The 15,533-nt window shown below is 46.2% G+C and overlaps 2 pseudogenes; both read right to left on the bottom strand.

Annotated features, from left to right (window-relative positions):
• Window positions 1–5,743: 5,743 nt before the first annotated feature.
• LOC134899728 (U2 spliceosomal RNA) lies at window positions 5,744–5,952 on the bottom strand (annotated as a pseudogene).
• Window positions 5,953–12,530: 6,578 nt separating this feature from the next.
• Window positions 12,531–12,705, bottom strand: LOC134899722 (U2 spliceosomal RNA; annotated as a pseudogene).
• Between the last annotated feature and the right edge of the window lie 2,828 nt (window positions 12,706–15,533).

Raw genomic sequence — 15,533 nt, forward strand, 5'->3', positions numbered from 1 at the left:
GCACTGCAGTGTCACGCAGGATGTCCCTTCCAAAAAACCCTCCCCAAACAGCACATGACACAAAGAAAAAAAGAGGCGCAATGAGGTAGCTGACTGTGTGAGTAAGATTAGCGACCCTAGTGGCCGACACAAACACCGGGCCCATCTAGGAGTGGCACTGCAGTGTCACGCAGGATGTCCCTTCCAAAAAACCCTCCCCAATCAGCACATGATGCAAAGAAAAAGAAAAGAAAAAAGAGGTGCAAGATGGAATTGTCCTTGGGCCCTCCCACCCACCCTTATGTTGTATAAACAAAACAGGACATGCACACTTTAACCAACCCATCATTTCAGTGACAGGGTCTGCCACACGACTGTGACTGATATGACGGGTTGGTTTGGACCCCCCCCAAAAAAGAAGCAATTAATCTCTCCTTGCACAAACTGGCTCTACAGAGGCAAGATGTCCACCTCATCTTCACCCTCCGATATATCACCGTGTACATCCCCCTCCTCACAGATTATCAATTCGTCCCCACTGGAATCCACCATCTCAGCTCCCTGTGTACTTTGTGGAGGCAATTGCTGCTGGTCAATGTCTCCGCGGAGGAATTGATTATAATTCATTTTAATGAACATCATCTTCTCCACATTTTCTGGATGTAACCTCGTACGCCGATTGCTGACAAGGTGAGCGGCGGCACTAAACACTCTTTCGGAGTACACACTTGTGGGAGGGCAACTTAGGTAGAATAAAGCCAGTTTGTGCAAGGGCCTCCAAATTGCCTCTTTTTCCTGCCAGTATAAGTACGGACTGTGTGACGTGCCTACTTGGATGCGGTCACTCATATAATCCTCCACCATTCTATCAATGTTGAGAGAATCATATGCAGTGACAGTAGACGACATGTCCGTAATCGTTGTCAGGTCCTTCAGTCCGGACCAGATGTCAGCATCAGCAGTCGCTCCAGACTGCCCTGCATCACCGCCAGCGGGTGGGCTCGGAATTCTGAGCCTTTTCCTCGCACCCCCAGTTGCGGGAGAATGTGAAGGAGGAGATGTTGACAGGTCGCGTTCCGCTTGACTTGACAATTTTGTCACCAGCAGGTCTTTCAACCCCAGCAGACCTGTGTCTGCCGGAAAGAGAGATCCAAGGTAGGCTTTAAATCTAGGATCGAGCACGGTGGCCAAAATGTAGTGCTCTGATTTCAACAGATTGACCACCCGTGAATCCTTGTTAAGCGAATTAAGGGCTGCATCCACAAGTCCCACATGCCTAGCGGAATCGCTCCCTTTTAGCTCCTTCTTCAATGCCTCCAGCTTCTTCTGCAAAAGCCTGATGAGGGGAATGACCTGACTCAGGCTGGCAGTGTCTGAACTGACTTCACGTGTGGCAAGTTCAAAGGGCATCAGAACCTTGCACAACGTTGAAATCATTCTCCACTGCGCTTGAGACAGGTGCATTCCATCTCCTATATCGTGCTCAATTGTATAGGCTTGAATGGCCTTTTGCTGCTCCTCCAACCTCTGAAGCATATAGAGGGTTGAATTCCACCTCGTTACCACTTCTTGCTTCAGATGATGGCAGGGCAGGTTCAGTAGTTTTTGGTGGTGCTCCAGTCTTCTGTACGTGGTGCCTGTACGCCGAAAGTGTCCCGCAATTTTTCTGGCCACCGACAGCATCTCTTGCACGCCCCTGTCGTTTTTTAAAAAATTCTGCACCACCAAATTCAAGGTATGTGCAAAACATGGGACGTGCTGGAATTTGCCCATATTTAATGCACACACAATATTGCTGGCGTTGTCCGATGCCACAAATCCACAGGAGAGTCCAATTGGGGTAAGCCATTCCGCGATGATCTTCCTCAGTTGCCGTAAGAGGTTTTCAGCTGTGTGCGTATTCTGGAAAGCGGTGATACAAAGCGTAGCCTGCCTAGGAAAGAGTTGGCGTTTGCGAGATGCTGCTACTGGTGCCGCCGCTGCTGTTCTTGCGGCGGGAGTCCATACATCTACCCAGTGGGCTGTCACAGTCATATAGTCCTGACCCTGCCCTGCTCCACTTGTCCACATGTCCGTGGTTAAGTGGACATTGGGTACAACTGCATTTTTTAGGAGACTGGTGAGTCTTTTTCTGACGTCCGTGGAACCTAGATGGTATTTGGTAACGGGGGCACACTGCCTCAATAAATTGTCTAGTTCCCTGTGAACTAACGGCGGATACCGGACGCACGTCTAACACCAACATAGTTGTCAAGGACTCAGTTATCCGCTTTGCAGTAGGATGACTGCTGTGATATTTCATCTTCCTCGCAAAGGACTGTTGAACAGTCAATTGCTTACTGGAAGTAGTACAAGTGGGCTTACGACTTCCCCTCTGGGATGACCATCGACTCCCAGCGGCAACAACAGCAGCGCCAGCAGCAGTAGGCGTTACACGCAAGGATGCATCGGAGGAATCCCAGGCAGGAGAGGACTCGTCAGACTTGCCAGTGACATGGCCTGCAGGACTATTGGCATTCCTGGGGAAGGAGGAAATTGACACTGAGGGAGTTGGTGGGGTGGTTTGCGTGAGCTTGGTTACAAGAGGAAGGGATTTACTGGTCAGTGGACTGCTTCCGCTGTCACCCAAAGTTTTTGAACTTGTCACTGACTTATTATGAATGCGCTGCAGGTGACGTATAAGGGAGGATGTTCCGAGGTGGTTAACGTCCTTACCCCTACTTATTACAGCTTGACAAAGGGAACACACGGCTTGACACCTGTTGTCCGCATTTCTGGTGAAATACCTCCACACCGAAGAGCTGATTTTTTTGGTATTTTCACCTGGCATGTCAACGGCCATATTCCTCCCACGGACAACAGGTGTCTCCCCGGGTGCCTGACTTAAACAAACCACCTCACCATCAGAATCCTCCTGGTCAATTTCCTCCCCAGCGCCAGCAACACCCATACCCTCCTCATCCTGGTGTACTTCAACACTGACATCTTCAATCTGACTATCAGGAACTGGACTGCGGGTGCTCCTTCCAGCACTTGCAGGGGGCGTGCAAATGGTGGAAGGCGCATGCTCTTCACGTCCGGTGTTGGGAAGGTCAGGCATCGCAACCGACACAATTGGACTCTCCTTGTGGATTTGGGATTTCAAAGAACGCACAGTTCTTTGCGGTGCTTTTGCCAGCTTGAGTCTTTTCAGTTTTCTAGCGAGAGGCTGAGTGCTTCCATCCTCATGTGAAGCTGAACCACTAGCCATGAACATAGGCCAGGGCCTCAGCCGTTCCTTGCCACTCCGTGTGGTAAATGGCATATTGGCAAGTTTACGCTTCTCCTCCGACAATTTTATTTTAGGTTTTGGAGTCCTTTTTTTACTGATATTTGGTGTTTTGGTTTTGACATGCTCTGTACTATGCCATTGGGCATCGGCCTTGGCAGACGACGTTGCTGGCATTTCATCGTCTCGGCCATGACTAGTGGCAGCAGCTTCAGCACGAGGTGGAAGTGGATCTTGATCTTTCCCTAATTTTGGAACCTCAACATTTTTGTTCTCCATATTTTAATAGGCACAACTAAAAGGCACCTCAGGTAAACAATGGAGATGGATGGATTGGATACTAGTATACAATTATGGACGGGCTGCCGATTGCCGACACAGAGGTAGCCACAGCCGTGAACTACCGCACTGTACTGTGTCTGCTGCTAATATATAGACTGGTTGATAAAGAGATAGTATACTCGTAACTAGTATGTATGTATAAAGAAAGAAAAAAAAACCACGGTTAGGTGGTATATACAATTATGGACGGGCTGCCGAGTGCCGACACAGAGGTAGCCACAGCCGTGAACTACCGCACTGTACTGTGTCTGCTGCTAATATATAGACTGGTTGATAAAGAGATAGTATACTCGTAACTAGTATGTATGTATAAAGAAAGAAAAAAAAACCATGGTTAGGTGGTATATACAATTATGGACGGGCTGCCGAGTGCCGACACAGAGGTAGCCACAGCCGTGAACTACCGCACTGTACTGTGTCTGCTGCTAATATATAGACTGGTTGATAAAGAGATAGTATACTCGTAACTAGTATGTATGTATAAAGAAAGAAAAAAAAACCACGGTTAGGTGGTATATACAATTATGGATGGGCTGCCGAGTGCCGACACAGAGGTAGCCACAGCCGTGAACTACCGCACTGTACTGTGTCTGCTGCTAATATATAGACTGGTTGATAAAGAGATAGTATACTCGTAACTAGTATGTATGTATAAAGAAAGAAAAAAAAACCACGGTTAGGTGGTATATACAATTATGGACGGGCTGCCGAGTGCCGACACAGAGGTAGCCACAGCCGTGAACTACCGCACTGTACTGTGTCTGCTGCTAATATATAGACTGGTTGATAAAGAGATAGTATACTCGTAACTAGTATGTATGTATAAAGAAAGAAAAAAAAAACCACGGTTAGGTGGTATATACAATTATGGACGGGCTGCCGAGTGCCGACACAGAGGTAGCCACAGCCGTGAACTACCGCACTGTACTGTGTCTGCTGCTAATATATAGACTGGTTGATAAAGAGATAGTATACTCGTAACTAGTATGTATGTATAAAGAAAGAAAAAAAAACCACGGTTAGGTCACTGGTATATACAATTATGGACGGGCTGCCGAGTGCCGACACAGAGGTAGCCACAGCCGTGAACTACCGCACTGTACTGTGTCTGCTGCTAATATAGACTGGTTGATAAAGAGATAGTATACTACTAATATTATATACTGGTGGTCAGGTCACTGGTCACTAGTCACACTGGCAGTGGCACTCCTGCAGCAAAAGTGTGCACTGTTTAATTTTAATATAATATTATGTACTCCTGGCTCCTGCTATAACCTATAACTGGCACTGCAGTAGTGCTCCCCAGTCTCCCCCACAATTATAAGCTGTGTGAGCTGAGCAGTCAGACAGATATATAATATATATAGATGATGCAGCACACTGGCCTGAGCCTGAGCAGTGCACACAGATATGGTATGTATGTGACTGAGTCACTGTGTGCTGTGTATCGCTTTTTTCAGGCAGAGAACGGATTATAAATAAAAGTGGTGGTCACTGGTCACTATCAGCAAAACTCTGCACTGTACACTACTGAGTACTCCTAATGCTCCCCAAAATTAGTAAATCAAGTGTCTAAACGGAGAGGACGCCAGCCACGTCCTCTCCCTATCAATCTCAATGCACGTGTGAAAATGGCGGCGACGCGCGGCTCCTTATATAGAATCCGAGTCTCGCGAGAATCCGACAGCGTCATGATGACGTTCGGGCGCGCTCGGGTTAACCGAGCAAGGCGGGAAGATCCGAGTCGCTCGGACCCGTGAAAAAAAACATGAAGTTCTGGCGGGTTCGGATTCAGAGAAACCGAACCCGCTCATCTCTAACCTAAACCCCAACGAAAAACCGTGGACGTGACAAACGAAACGAAAAAATAAGTGCCGTGCTCAATCAATCAAATAAATAAGCCCCAGCCAGAAGGACGGGGGGGGGGGATAAAAAATTGTCCTTGCCCTAGCCAAAAGGCCAGGGCAACGGAAAGAGTGCAACAGAAGTTGGGAGCGTGTCTGTGCGAGTGCCATTAATTTTGAAACAGTGTAAAAGCATGCTGGCTGGCCAAATCCCCCAAAATCAAGGAGTTTATCAATGCGGCAAAAACGTTGACAATCCTGGGGAAAAACTGAGATGTCGGCATTAGTCTATTTTTGGATTACAGAATAGGAAAGGTGCACCGGTCCCGGAGGTACTGCAATACCGGGTCAATGCGTGGAGTGGACAGAGCAAGCTCTTCTTCCATCTCCCTGTTCTAAAAATCCATTTAATATATGGCCCCCAGATAGGGGGCGTATCAGATATTAAACTGATAAGAACAGATTTTTTTTTTTTTTGCCTCAGTCTGTACTTGCTCCAACCCAGCGGTGAGAAGCGCGTAACATCCATCATACGGCTTTTTTTATTATAAAAAGAAAAACCATGTTCTTATTACAGTATTTTTAGTACATTCTACAGTAAATTGACAATGACAAAAACTAAAGGAAAAAACCCAGGAACGAATCCCAACAAAATCCTAACAGGATAAAATCCATGCATAAACCACTCCACACCACCTCAACACACCACCAAAGCCTTCCACTTTCTATGTTTCCACAGACCTTCCGCATCCTCACTACCTCCTCTATGCCTATCCCACTGAAAACAAAAATAAAGCTTCCCTAACACCATACGCACACATTCTTTAACAACAATATCATCCTTCTTAAACACCAAAATATTCCGCACGTCCGATAACACTTCCGACACACATACCATAAATAACCAAAACAATCGCTCATTCGCCTTACCACTCGCCCCTAAACCATACATAGCCATTTTCCAGCTCATCATCCTAATACCAGTCAACTCCTTACATAAACCACCCAAAACCTTCCACACACTCTGAGCATAACCACAATTCCAAAACAAATGCACACCACTTTCACATCCCTTACAAGCTTCTCTAGGACATTCAGCCGACCGTACCAAATCCCTCTTCTTCTGAAATTCCCTTACCGGCAAGACTCCATGTAGCTTCATCCATACAATCTCCCTCTGTCTATTCGTCTGTCCACCCACACTCAACCCCTTCCAGACCATAACACTGTCCTTTGACGACAAACCCTCTATCACGCAAAGATCCTCCCTATCTTTCAAACGTTTAACCACATTCTTTTTGTCCTTCCATTCCTCCAAACTCACATCTAATAACTCAAACTTACGAATAAAAGATTCGACCAAAGAATACCACACACACACATGATATGCCATCGGAACCGCATTATCTCTCACTCTCCACTTCAAACCGCACAACATCCAACCAGCCATATATTGCATCATGCACGCCGCTTTTGTACTCCCATTCAACATACGCAAAACCTGGCAAACATAGTTTATTCCAAAAAACACTTCTAAATTTGGAAAATTAACACCTCCATTCTTACACTCTTTCAACACAAACACTCGCTTCAATCTCTCCATCCTTCCACCCCAGAAAAATAAAAACAACATCCGATTCAACTTCTTAACACAAACACTCCCCGGAGGGAAAATGTTAGCAACGTATAACAGCATTGGCAACACCACAGCTTTAATAATTAATACCTTGCCAAAAATAGTCAACTTCCTCAGACTCCAGAAATTCTACTTCTGAGCCACCTTTCGCCCAACTACATCCCAACTGTCCTTTCCCTTCAAACTCTCATCAAAAATCACACCCAACACTTTCAAACCCCCGTCCACACATTCCATTTGATTATCACTCACAGACGCATCACCAAACACTTTCAACTTAGATTTATCCCAATTCACTCGAAACGCAGACGCCCCACAAAATAACGACACACGCAATTTCGCCCTATCCAAAGCCACTTTAGACTGACCCACAACCACAACATCATCCATATATGCCAAAACTTTTACACACTTTCCACCGCTCCCAGGCACCAAAAGTCCATGCATCACTTTATCCGCACGCAACATACACAGCAACGGCTCTAACACACAAATAAAAAGAATCGGTGACAACGGACACCCTTGCCTGACACCCGAATCCACTCTCACATGTTCACTCAGATTCCCATTCACCAAAATCCGACTAAACGCATCAACATACAATCCCTGCACCTTTCGCACAAAACCATCCGGAAAACCCATACTCTCCAACACTCGGAACATAAACTCGTGACATACTCTATCATACGCTTTTTCAAAATCTAAAGACATAACATACATATCCTTCTTCCGGCCCAAACTATCTCCAATCAAATCTCTAAACAACATCAAATTATCAGTCACTCGTCTTCCAGGCACCGCACACACTTGTTCCTCCCCAATCACTTTCCCAAGCACCCCTTTCATACGCCATGCTAACAACTTTGCATACATCTTGTAATCCACATTCAACAAAGTGATAGGCCTCCAATTTACCAGCACTTTCCTATCACCCTTCTTATATATCAATACAACCACACCCTCTTTCATCGCATCCAGCATACCACCCGAATCAAAAATAAAACTCAAAACCTCCACAAAGTCTTCTTTTATCACATCCCACATACTCACATAAAACTCAATCGGCAACCCATCACATCCAGGCGACTTATTCTTACGCATACTCTTTAACACAGACTCAACCTCACATTCCGACACTGCATCCATTAACATATCACACTCACCCTCATCCACTGTCTCAGTTATTGCACTCAAAGCCTCATCAGCCATATCCTTATCCATACTCTTCCACTCGTATAACCTCTTATAAAACCGTTCAACCTCAAACATAATCCCATTTTCATCACAAACATCCACACCGCTATCATCCAAAAGCACGTCCATATCTCTAGCAGCCCCACACACTTTCTTAAAGAAAAATCTACTACACGTCTCATCTTTCTCCAAATGTTCAACTTTCGACCTAAATATCAAACTACGCCCTTTCTCATACAAACAATCATCCACCTCACGCCGCACACTCCTGATATCCTCAGACACATCCTCACCCAACTCTCTCATAGCATACAAAAATTCCAAGCGCTTCAAAGCCCAATCATACAGCATACGTTTCTTCCGCGCCACAGTACGCCCCATTCTCCGAAAAAAACACCAATCATACGTTTCACCCATACCCACCATTCAAGAATGTCCGCAAACTCATGCTTACGCTCTCGCCACTGACCATATCTCACACTAAAGCTTTTACGCACTTACTCATCCTCAAGCAACTGAACATTCAGCTTCCACACACCCCTGCCATACCGCACATCGCTCGCACACTCAATCTTACACACCAAACATTCATGATCCGAATACACCACACACCTCTGATCAAAAGACACATACCGCACACCCTTACCTAAGAACACATAATCCAATCTTGACGCAATCATTCCTCTATCTGCCTTGTAAGTAGGTTTCGGATCATTCACACAACACACACGCGCCACAACCACCAAACTAAAATCCGCAATCAACCGTTTTAACATATTCCCTGTCACATCCACACGACTCACACCCGCACTCTGCCTATCCTTCACCTCCATAATACAATTAAAGTCCCCAACAATCACCACAGGCAACCTACCTGGTAAAAATTGTGTCAATCTATCCAATAGCTCAATACGCTCGACTTTATCAGCCGGCGCATAAACATTAAATAAACGAAATTCAAAACCCCGAAAACAAACATGCACTAAGAGACACCTCCCCGGTACAATTACAGTATATGAAACAAAAGAAATATCCCTTCCCCTTGCCAAAACACCCACTCCATCATTTTTATTTTGCCTAGAGCCCGACCACACAGACAAGCCATGCAGCCAGTCAGCAGCGGCAGGAGCCTCAGAGATTCCACATTCTTGTAGACACAACAGATCACCCCCATTACACAGTAAGTCATCAAATACAGCAATACGCCTTGCCCTAGATTTTATTCCCCGAACATTCAGGGAGGCAATAGTAAGAGACCTAGCCAGGATGAGATACAATTATATAGGGGTAAACATATATGACAACAATATACGTATTATCTCCGGATCAAGTCCCGTTGCAGGTTTCCATGAAGGACTGTACAACATCTTCCTCCAGGTATGAGGCGACAGGGGAGCCCCCCTGCCGATCCCCAGCCACAAGTGCAGGCACAGAAGAGATGTCCGTAGTAACACTGGAAGCCACAGATGCCCCCTCATCCCCCACTGACTCCACAGAGCCAGACACTTCCATCCCACCCTCCTCCACACACAAGCCTGCATAGCGGTTACTGGTAGGAAGAACTGTCAGTGTACCTGTGAGTCGCGGGCGTTTCGCAGAGCCTGCAGCAGAAGCGCTCCGCTTTGTTCTCACCAACGTGAAGTCATCTTGTACAGGTGTCTCAGCCCTGGACACTGCTGGGCTGCCCCCCCCTCCAGATACAGTGTCCCACTCCACTGAGCCGTCAGATTCCTCCGAGTCTGCGTCCAATGACACAGCCCACTCTCCTCTCCGGGCGCCCGCAGCGCCGCTCACAGCGGGGCTTTCCGGCACTGGGGACGGGTACTCTTCAATTACCGCCGAGCCGCGGGGAGGCGGGGCTTAGCGGTGACTGGATCCCCAGCGCACTCCCCCCGCTAGTCTCAGCAGCAGCGGCCGCTGCTCCCTCCTCAACCGCTCTGACAAGCGCTGCTGACTCCTCCTCCATATTCAAACGGAGCCGTGCGCCCGAACTGTCAGTGGGAGCTGTCAAAACGGCGGGCTCGGTGGCAATAATGGCTCCGGACACCCCCGCAGGTGCAGCGGCCACAGTTGACACAATCACTGAGGGCACACTCACAGGGGCACTGGAAATGACAGGCTGATCCTGCATAACAGCCTGAGCAGTTTGGGGGTCTAATTGGGCAGCAACAGAGGGGTGGGGGTCAGTAACTTTCGGACATGAGCGCATCAGATGGTCCTGGCTGCCGCACATATCACAGCGCTTACGCTGGGGGCATGTAGCCGCCTCATGATCCGCCATACCGCAGTTTCTGCAACATCTCTGCTTCATACACTGATCTTTAGTATGGCCAAATTCATAACAGTTACGGCAGTAAGATGGCTGCTCCGGATAGAAAAGGTACCCCCTCGCACCCCCAAGGGAAAAATTTGCAGGAGGGTGTTTAACACCCCCAATACCTCCAGGGTCCAGGCGCAGCCGCACCCAGAACTTTGTCTTGCCATTAAAAATCCCGACATAGTTCTGTAGGCGAACGCCCCCTCGCACTGAGGAACAGTAGCGCTGCAAGAACGCCTTAATCTGGTCCGGCTCCACAAATGGGTCGTACATATGTACTGTTAATGGCCTCTCAGCTCCCATAAATAAAGGCAGTAGGGTAAAACCCTGTAACAGTGGCTCAGTCAAATGGGCTCTTACCCTTTCATAGGCGTTGATGCAGGCACCTGCGTAAGAGAATGTGACGTCAAAGGTCCCAGCAGTGGGGAATTCTTGAATGCAGTAAACGTCCTCTTTCTCCACTTTAGCGATGGGCACCAATATTTTGTGCCACACGTGCATTAAAGTACGATGTTGTCCTCCAACGGTCCTGTCCATTTGCACATGAAATGTATTTTTTGCTGACATCCTGGCAGTCGTGAAGACCCCAGCAAGGGCGACGATCCACTACTCGTTCAAATCCCAGGGTCCCCAAAAGGGAAACCCTGAATTCCTAAAGGCAGACCAGGCACACAAGTGCACCTGATCTTAGCCAAAAGGCCGAGAAGCGATAACCCGAATGTGGGCCGAGGGAGCTGCGCAGCCGAAACTGGATCTACAATCCATCATAGAGAATCACCCTCCCCCCACGCACACTTGCTCTATACTAGTCTATACTATCTGCAGATTAACTTGACTTTTGGCGGCGGCGACGACGATCCCAGCAAATAAGAAGAAGGAAGGAGAAGTCCGGGCTGACAAGCAGGCAGGCAGGCAGGCACCCAGGCGCGCGCAACCACACATTCCATCACTCACTCCTGCATCGTGAGTTTTCTCTCCTCCTGCCTTGCAGACTGGCTGGCTGGTGCACAATCATTTGCATTTGATCCGCCTCCCTCCAACGACCACACCCACCAGACGTCTGCCGCCCGTCTGACGACCCTGGCTCCGTGCTTATCACATTTACACAATGCTATGCACTTCATCACTTAAGCAGTGGGACATTCATTCTGCAATGGAAGGTTCCCTGGCTGCCTTGAACATGTCTCTAAAATCTGGATTGTTTCAACCAACCCGTTCATCCTGGCAGATTTCCATTTTTCCACTACAGTGTGAGGGCTCTGTGATGTCATCATGATGCACACTCTATGATGTCATCATGATGCGACACACGTGATGTCACAATGTGCTTGGCTGTACAGACTGCATTTCCTTGGCTTGCATACTGACATCCACTTGAGGGAGACACACACCAGGAGATCGATGCAGCATATACATACTGCAGAGCTTGTGCCTTTAGTGTCTCTACAGTAACTATCCACACCTCCTGCAACCAGCGTGGACACCACCGGCACAAAAATTCAAATTATTTACAAACATGACCAGGTCGGAAAGACAAGCCCAAAGGATAACCATAATAGTAAGTTAAGAATGTAGGAATTAATTTCTAAGTGTTAAAGCTTCTTCATCCGTACTTAGTTAGCATTCAGGAATTAGGCCTACGTAGGCCTCACATCCAAATGCTCATCAACTGTTTAAATTTGCCTTGTGTAGAAGGAGGGAATTCAATGGAGACAAGAAGTAGACGCAAAACAAGACTCCACACAGTAGTTCACAGGCGCTTTTATTCATCCATTGCAACATTTTATTTAATAGACAGCAACGATTGAATACAATTTTGAAACAGTGTAAAAGCCTGCTGGCTGGCCAAATCCCCCAAAATCAAGGAATTTAACAATGCGGCAAAAACGTCGACAATCCTTGGGAAAAGCTGAGAGGTTGTCATTAGTCTATTTTTGGATTACAGAATAGGAAAGGTGCACCGGTCCCGGAGGTACTGCAATACCGGGTCAATGCGTGGAGTGGACAGAGCAAGCTCTTCTTCCATCTCCCTGTTCTAAAAATCCATTTAATATATGGCCCCCAGATAGGGGGCGTATCAGATATTAAACTGATAAGAACAGATTTTTTTTTTTTAAACCTCAGTCTGTACTTGCTCCAACCCAGCGGTGAGAAGCGCGTAACATCCATCATATGGCTTTTTTTATTATGAAAAAGAAAATCATGTTCTTATTACAGTAATGTTGATACAGTCAAAAATATAATAAAAAATCTGACAAAAAAACAAGTCCTAACTGAACAAAACCATACAAAAACCACGCCACTCCCCTCAACACACCACCAGAGCCTTCCACTTCCTATGTTTCCACAAGCCTTCCGCATCCGCATCACCTCCCTTGTGCCTATCCCACTGAAAACAAAAATAAAGCTTCCCTAAAACCATTCGCACACATTCTTTAACCACAATATCCTCCTTCTTAAACACCAAAATATTCCGCACGTCCCATAACACCTCCGACACACATACCATAAATAACCACAACAAACGCTCGTTCACCTTACCACTCGCCCCTAAACCATACATAGCCATTTTCCAACTCATCATCCTAACACCAGTCAACTCCTTACATAAACCACCCAAAACCTTCCACACACTCTGAGCATATTCACAATTCCAAAACAAATGCACACCACTTTCACAACCCAGACAAGATTCTCTCGGACATTCAGCCGACCGTACCAAGTCCCTCTTCTTCTGAAATTCCCTCACCGGCAAGACTCCATGTAGCTTCATCCATACAATCTCTCTCTGTCTATTCGTCTGACCACTCACACTTAATCCTTTCCATACTATAGCACTCTCCTTTGACGACAGCCCCTCTATCACACAAAGATCCTCTCTAGCTTTCAGCCGTTTAACCACATTCTTTTTGTCCTTCCATTCTTCCAAACTCACCTCCAACAACTCAAATTTACGAATAAAAGATTCGACCAAAGAATACCATGCACACACATGATATGCCATCGGCACCGCATTATCTCTCACTCTCCACTTCAAACCACACAACATCCAACCAGCCATATAACGCATCATGCACGCCGCTTTTGTACTCCCATTCAACATATGCAAGACCTGACAAACATAGTTTATTCCAAAAAAACACTTCCAAATTTGGAAAATTAACCCCTCCATTCTTACACTCTTTCAGCACAAACACTCTCTTCAGTCTCTCCATCCGTCCACCCCAGAAAAATAAAAACAACATCCGATTCAACTTCTTAACACAAACACTCCCCGGTGGGAAAATGTTAGCCACGTATAAAAGCATTGGCAACACCACCGCTTTAATAATCAACACCTTACCAAAAACAGTCAATTTCCTCAGAATCCAGAAATTCAACTTTTGAGCCACCTTTCGCCCAACTATATCCCAACTGTCCTTTCCCTTCAAACTTTCGTCAAAAATCACTCCCAATACTTTCAAGCCCCCACTCACACATTCCATTTGATTATCACTCACAGACGCATCACCAAAAACGTTCAACTTAGATTTATCCCAATTCACTCGAAACGCAGACGCACCACAAAATAACGACACACGCAACTTCGCCCTCTCCAAAGCCACTCTTGACCTACCCACAACCACAACATCATCCATATATGCTAAAACTTTTACACACTTTCCACCACTCCCAGGCACCAAAAGTCCACGCATCACTTTATCCGCACGCAACATACACAGCAACGGCTCTAACACACAAATAAAAAGAATCGGTGACAACGGGCATCCTTGTCTAACTCCCGAATCCACTCTCACATGATCACTCAAATTTCCATTCACCAAAATCCGACTAAACGCATCAACATACAATCCCTGCACCTTATGCACAAAACTATCCGGAAAACCCATACTCTCCAACACTCTAAACATAAACTCATGACATACTCTATCATACGCTTTTTCAAAGTCTAAAGACATAACATACATATCCTTCTTTCTACCCAAACTATCGCCAATCAAATCTCTAAACAACATCAAATTATCCGTCACTCGTCTTCCAGGCACCGCACACACTTGTTCTTCTCCAATCACTTGCCCAAGCACCCCTTTCATACGCCATGCTAACAACTTAGCATACATTTTGTAATCTACATTCAACAGCGTGATAGGCCTCCAATTTGCCAACACTTTCCTTTCACCCTTCTTGTATATCAATACCACCACACCCTCTTTCATCTCATCAATCATACCACCAGAATCAAAAATAAAACTCAAAACCTCCACAAAGTCTACTTTTATCACATCCCACATACTCACATAGAACTCAATCGGCAACCCATCACATCCAGGCGACTTATTTTTACGCATACTCTTTAACACAGACTCCACCTCACTTTCTGACACTGCATCCATTAACATATCACACTCACCCTCATCTACTGTCTCTGTTATAGCACTCAAAGCCTCATCAGCCATACCTGGATCCATACTTTTCCACTCATATAATCTCTTATAAAAACGTTCAACCTCAAACATAATCCCATTTTCATCACACACCTCCACACCACAATCATCCAAAAGCACATCCATATCTCTAGCAGCCCCACACACTTTCTTAAAGAAAAATCTACTACACGACTCATCTTTCTCCATATGTTCAACTTTCGACCTAAATATCAAACTACGCCCTTTTTCATACAAGCAGTCATCCACCTCACGCCGCACACTCCTGATATCCTCAGACGCATCCTCACCCAACTCTCTCATAGCATACAAAAAATCCAAACGCTTCAAAGCCCAATCATACTGCATACGTTTCTTCCGCGCCACAGTACACCCCATTCTCCGGAAAAAAAACCCAATCATACGTTTCACCCATACCCACCATTCAAGAATATCCGCAAACTCATGCTTACGCTCCCGCCACTGACCATATTTCACACTAAAATTCTTCCGCACATACTCATCCTCA

This window comes from Pseudophryne corroboree, chromosome 3 (genome assembly GCF_028390025.1).
Source record: "Pseudophryne corroboree isolate aPseCor3 chromosome 3, aPseCor3.hap2, whole genome shotgun sequence".
NCBI lineage: Eukaryota > Metazoa > Chordata > Amphibia > Anura > Myobatrachidae > Pseudophryne > Pseudophryne corroboree.